Source organism: Platalea leucorodia, assembly GCF_965183815.1.
Source record: "Platalea leucorodia genome assembly, chromosome: 5".
NCBI classification, from domain to species: Eukaryota; Metazoa; Chordata; class Aves; order Pelecaniformes; family Threskiornithidae; genus Platalea; species Platalea leucorodia.
Window position 1 is genome coordinate 32,911,640 of NC_138827.1, and position 6,012 is coordinate 32,917,651.

Below are 6,012 nucleotides of genomic sequence, written 5' to 3' on the forward strand. Positions count from 1 at the left end.
CGCTGCCCGCTGCCGCTTCGCAGCCAATAGGAATTCGACGGCCGGCCGGGGCGGGCCAGCGAATCAGGAGGCTGGGAGCGGGGCGGTTGCTAGGCGGACGGGCCGAGGGCCGGGGCGGGCCGGCAGCCTGTCGCTAGGGGGCGGTTGCTAGGGAGGCCCGGGCCTACTCGAGGCGCCCGGGGAGGCCGGGCCGGGCCGGGGCCCCCGCGGCGGTCACGGCGGGCGGGCCCACCCACCCCTGCTCCGCCCACGCCCCGCCTCCGTGTCCCCAGGGACACCCGCCGGGGCGGGGGACAGAGCCCCGGCCCGAGGGCAGCGCCGCTGCTCGGCCTCGCAGCGGCCCAGGCCGGGACGGGGATCCCCGCAGAGCCTGCTGAGGCCGGGCCTGCCCTCGGGGGAGAGGCCGGGATGGGCCGGCCGAGTGGGGACAGGAGCCTCACCCGCCTGCGCGGCAGCCGTTTGCCGTCAGATAGGGGAGGCTGCAGCCTGCAGTCCCGGCGCAGGGGCCCGGGGCCCGCCCTGAGCGGCCGGCGGGGGCGGCTGGGCCCGGGGCCGGCGGCACGGGGCGCCTGGGGGCCTGCACGGCGCCCGCCGGGCACCTGGAGCCGGTGCGGCCTGGGCGTGCAGGCGCGGGGTCGGAGGCGCTGGGTTTTAATCCTGTGTAAATGAGTGTTGTAGTGAGCTAATGGATTTTGAGCGCTGAATGGTGACACACAATAGGCATGTGCCAGTTGAGCGTATTAACCAAGCTAATTATACTCCTGCAATTTCTGTGTGTGAGCAAAGCCAAAGTAGAATCTGATACTCTGCAAACTTCTGGCAGCAAGGGCAACCTGGGGCTGGGCCGGTGCCAGGCCTGGGCCACGCGATGGAGTTTGGCCAGCACAGATCCGTCAGCCAGAAACGTGGAAAAGTGCCCCTGTGGCCAGCGTATGTCATCGATAATCCGCCGCCGTTGTGTTGAGGATTGGGAGCTGACAGTACAGCTTTCACAGGAAATGCTTTCAAGTGTGGACAACGCTGAACGCTTGACAGAGCCTGTCTCGGATACTGACCCCCCTTGGCTGGGACTGGCTGCAGATTGTGTTGTGCTAAATGCTTTTTGAATGCCTAAGTGCCAATAGGTAACCTTGAAAGTAAGCACAAACCACCCAAAAGAGCTCGTAACCATCCTCAGAGGCCACACTGGGTCCCTCATGCCTAAATAAAACCTTAATTTCCCTGTATGTTTCTCCTGATAACACGTTTCCGTCAGTGTCACGCTACAGGCAAACGGCAGCCCTGAAAGTCTTACCAAAACACTGCTCCAACACAGATTTTCTGTGGTCTGCTGCCTCTCTGACCTGCTCAGACTCCGAATTGCCAGGTATACGGACCAGAACCCCAAAGTGGATTAGAATCGCAGCAGGCACAACACTCAGCCTCCTACAGATGGAGGTACCAACACAGGCAACTGTCATAATGGTTTTTGAGACAAACGCTGTGTTTCTGGCCTTTCTGGTGGCCTGGCAGCTGCACTTGCTGTCCGTTAGTCAAGAAAGACCAACTTTCTAATATCAGGAGACACGAGACAGTCTTTTTATGATGACAAGTGGTAAAATGTTGCCATGAGCAGAAATGTGTAGGCAGGAAAGCTTGATGACATATAATCGTTACTGTGGACTGAGATGATTACTTATTAAAACTGGCAAAAGGGCAACAACGAGCTTTTAATTGGAGGGCTCAGAATTTTTCCGGCTCTCAGAAATGAACCAGGTCAGAACAGGCAAAAAAGGGGGTGGGGAAAAAAAAAGTCATTCTTAGCTGGGAAACTTTACAAATGAAAATGGCAACATTGAGAACAAGAAGAGCCAGGAGTGTGGGGGAAGGAGTTGCCAAGCTACTGCACAGAGTAAGCTCAGATTTGTTCAGTGGTGCAGCTGTTTCTTTTCCTTATTTAACAACTATTTTGCCCTTGAAAACAAAATTTAAAGCAATGGCATCCCAAAGGGCAGTACGTTATTTAGCATCGCTAGGAGGCAAGCCAAGCCTAGGCAGGGCCTGCACAGCTCTATTGCTACAGGTATCAATGAAATGAATAAAAAATTAAAAATAGAAAGAGCAGAAGAGCAGCTCAGTGCCCAGGAATTCACCTTTGACTAGCTGCCATTTAGCTGCTGTCCCACCTGCCAAACCTTGCCCTTTACAAAGCTGCTTATTTGAGGCTGCATTAGCGCTACCTGGTACAATTAAGGAATGGAAAATTTTTGCTATGAAGAAAGAAAAATGCCAGCAGTAGCTACCCAGCTCCGTTGCTCAGTGTGAGTACGTTTGGTCTATCAGAGAGACACCAAAGGGAAGTGGCCAAACGCCTCCTTATGGCACCATCTTGGGACCATTCGCTCTGGAGCACAGCGTGGCACTGTGAAGCCAGGCTGATACCAGAGGGCAGAAGTAGCCTCAAGCTGATACCAAAGAAGATGGGGAAAAAAAATGCCTGCTAGGATAAATCCTTTCTGGCCAGGGAAAGCTGAGCAACGTGGCCCAGGCACGGCGGTGCCAGGCCCTGGGAAGAGGCAGCGTGGCTCTGCGTGGAGCGCGGCACAAGTCACGGCGCTGGCTCTGAGGGCAGAACGGGTTAGCCTCCCTGTCCGTCCACTGTATGTGGTGAGTCTTTTTTTTTTTTGTTCCCCTTTTATTTTGTGAGGTATGCAGAGATAAATGGAAATACATGTTAAAGGAATAAGTGCTTTTAAACTGGTATGACTCTGTCCCCTTTGGGGCGAGCTGGCTTTACGTGAGCAGCGTTGGCTTTGTGCGAGGAGGATGGGGCCGTGGGACTTCCCCCACGGGCAGCAGTTGCCTTTGCCGCTCTCTGACCTGGCTGTCCCGTTGGGGCCTGTCCCCTTGCCAGGGCGGCAGGTCCTCACGCTTTGGGGACCCCCTGGCCCTCCCTGTGTGCTGAGCCTTTCTTGGCCCTGCGAGGCCAGCACGAGGCTTCGGCCATGTGGATTCACCTCTGCAATGTAAGTACCTACACAGTATCACCCAGCAACAGCCTTGCTGCAGAGGCCGGGGCTCGGTCATGTTATTCCCAGCGCGGTCCAGGCGGAGACGCTTGTTTTCTCTCTCCCCCTCCTCCTGTTTCTACTCAGCCCATAGGCAAGCTCACTGACCACCTGAAAAGGTCACTCCGTGCCTTACACGTGGCAGGCAGAGAAATGGAGCCTGCAGAGGCCGTCAGGTGGGAGCGTTTGCTCCCTCATGTTTTCCCTGGGTCAGCTGTAAAGGGCTCGGGCGAAACATGACATCAAATGGGGAGGGAAGCCCCAGGTGTTCTCAGACAAGGAGAAAGAAGGTACACGTGTGTGTGCTTGTGCGTATATGCACGTGTTCTGGCAACTGCTGTTTTCGGTGAGAGCAAATCACTGCGTTCGAAGCCACACCCGGACTAGAGGTCCAGCTATAGTTTAATGCCACAGCCAAAGCATTCTTGCTGCAGCGCAGGCAGGTGCTCGCTGCCCGCTTCCCAGCTGGCCACCTTCCTAAAGCACGGTGGTTAGCGTGGCATCCTAACTCCCCAAACGCACCCGCGTACGAGCAGGTGCACGCTTGGCCACGTAGCCCTGCCGTCCTGGGCCCTGGCAGCAACGCAAAGCAAAGTGTCCTGGTGCCAGCGGTGCTGGCACGTGCACACGCACACACCCGTGCCCGTGTGCGGCCTCATAAGGGCAGGAGCTTGCTTTGCCCTCAGATCTGCATCCTCGAGTGGGGCTGCCCAACCGCAGAGGCAGGGAAAGGCTCCACCAGCCTCAGGTCACCCCGGGGGTGAAGCACTGGGGTAGGAACCGGCCAGGCGAGGGGGAAACACCATTTTGCATCTGGCACCTGCTCAGGCGCCGGTATGGCCTGGCAGGGAATGCCACGTGTGGCTGAGCTCCGGCAGTCAGCGAGGAGTCGGTAAGAAGGTGCCCACAGTCACGTTGGGGAAAAGCTCATCAGTTTGTCTGCCCCACGCTCCCACCCATCGTGCACATGCTGGCCAGGGCAGATTTTGCTTCCTCAGGAAGAGTGGCCAGGCCGTGGGGCCCTGGCCTTTCCCTTGCACACTTGCGCTGTTTGCAGGTGCTGCTCTCTCTAGGAGCCAGCGCTGACCCAGGGGTTTGCAGTTCATATGCAGGCAGGGCTGGGGCTGGCCTGCCCATGCAGAGCAGGCACAGCTGCAGCCCTTGGCGGGGGTTTCACACCTGAACATACTCAGGTGCTGCTCTGCAGTTAGGGGCCAGGTGGTGGTTTTACTGTGGAGCAGTAACTTTGCATACACAACTGTGCTCAGTGCTGCAGAACAGCATTACTGCAGCATCCCAGGAGGCTGGCAACGTCTCAGCCTTATCCAGGACTGATATTGTCACCAAACCCCACTGCCACCAACCCTTCTCTTTCCTGCAAACCCCCAAGCAAAATCTGTAGCTGCCTACCCCAGCCTGGTCCTGCAGCCAGCGTGCCAGCAGAGAAGGGGGTGCAGGTAAACTTGCTTCCAGCAAAGTTCAGCATCACCCCAGGGCTGCATCCTGCTACGTCCTGGGGTCCTCTGAGGATTAGTCAGTGGCAGTAGAGCAGGTGGGGAGGACAGGTCTCAGGCCCCGGCCACCGCTGGGACAACTTGTGCAGAGCATGGCCTGGGCAGAAAGTGGCTACTGGCTTCCTCCTGCTGGGAATGATCCATCCTTTGGGAAGTGGAGGGGACCCAGCGAGGGCCACGACTGCCAGAACAGGCTTGGCAGGAGCCATTCCAGGAGGTGCCAGGGACTGAGGACTCTCGGTGCACCCCAGTACAGCTGCAGGTGGGCAGGAGGTGAGCACACGCATGCTCAAAGGGGGTTGTCACAGAGGGCCTCTGAGCTCCCTGCTGGCACTGGGACCCTGTAGGAGGTGTAGGGTGCCCGTGGCTGGGATGTGCCTGTGGGAAAGGACTTCTCTAGCAACAGGCTGGGGAGCGTGCCCATCGCCAAGGGACTCCATGGCCTCTGCTTATTGCTGAAGAAACAGACAGCAAAGCCAGCTTGTATGAAACCCGATTATTCAAATTTATTAACATCAAGAATTATGCAATGATGCTGTAGATTTTTTTTTTTATTAACAAATAGAAAACAGACTGTATACAACAGTGACCCCTACAGCACTATGCATCCACAAGGTAAAAATGAATGTGTCCTCCAACATTACCAACCCTGGATTGCTGATCTCAACGTAGCTTGGATTCTTAACATTCGGAATACATGTGATAATACAATTAGATACCCTTCCACCACCTTTATTCATAACTCAATGCACTCGAAAGAGGGCTGCTCACTCCCTGTCTTTAGTGCAAGCGTGATATAATAAGGAGTATTAATATGTAGTACCATTAAATTAAGTCCAGTAGTCTTGCCACATTGGTTCATTAGAACGTCCTGAAGTAGCGGAAAGTACAATATTTTAGTGACTTTTAACATTTGCAGGATAGCAGAAATTATAGATACACCCAACCTCTGAAGCCATGTGTACTCCCCTCCCCTTCCCTGCAGTACCCTGCTTTCCAAAGAGAGCTGGCCCGGCTCTGCTCTGGGGACGGCTGGGCTTGTGCTCCTTGCCTTTGTAAATGCTCCGATGCACTCCACTGGTGAGAGGTGACAGAATGGCGCTTGCACGCACGGAACCGCGGGATTAACAAAAGGGGCTGTGTCTCGCTCTTTCCATCCCCTCCCCGGGGAAGTGTGGGACCCACTCGCTTCTCCTGCCCCCTTCCCAGCGAGACACACAAAAAGAGGCTCCGAAGCCTGGAGCCCGGGATTTCGGGTCTCTCACAAACAAGGCGACGACAACTCACGTCATATTGGGATCTGCCAATACACACGGTCACTGGATTGGTTTAACACGCATCGTAATAGGACTGAACGGTTTCCAGCTGACAAAGGGGACCGCTTCTCCGGTGACCCCACATGCCCTCCCAAACCCAAACCTACTCAGAAAATAATGGGGGGGAGGGAAAGG